Genomic DNA, 557 nt, shown 5'->3' with positions numbered 1-557 from the left:
AGGCCGGCAGAGGACATCAGGCACCCAGAAAAGCAACCCAACTCCTCGAAAGGAGGTAGGAAAAATTATCAAAGACAATAAAAGAGACAAAAGAGGGAGGGACGGAGTTCCGTCCGGGAAGGGAGTCTTAAAAAGAGAAGTTTCCAAACACCAGGAAACCTTCTCACTGCCGAATCCGTGCCGAGCTTTGGAAGCACAGAGGACAACATAACAGGGAGAAAAAATAAATAAACAATTAAAACTACGCTGATTGCGAGCCCAGCGGTAACTCCTCCAGCGGAGAAGCAGCGCAGACGCCTGCATCCGCCATTAGCAAGCGGGGGCTGGGCAGGGAGGCGCGGCGCGGGCTGCATCGCTGAGAGTAAGAATCTGGCCTGAATACCCTGAGCACTATCTGAGCGAAATAATTTGGGCTAGCAAACCAGACTGTGGGATATCTACCATGCGAAAAGCCAGCCCTAACCTAAGACACCGCCAACCCGCGCACGGAAAAAAGGACTAAACAGAGGTAGCCGGCTGCAAACCTTCCCCCTCCGGTGACAGGCAGCCAGAGCCAG

Source organism: Bison bison, unplaced genomic scaffold, assembly GCF_000754665.1.
Source record: "Bison bison bison isolate TAMUID 2011002044 unplaced genomic scaffold, Bison_UMD1.0 scf7180017864072, whole genome shotgun sequence".
Classification (NCBI taxonomy): Eukaryota; Metazoa; Chordata; class Mammalia; order Artiodactyla; family Bovidae; genus Bison; species Bison bison.
This window is presented reverse-complemented; position numbering follows the sequence as displayed.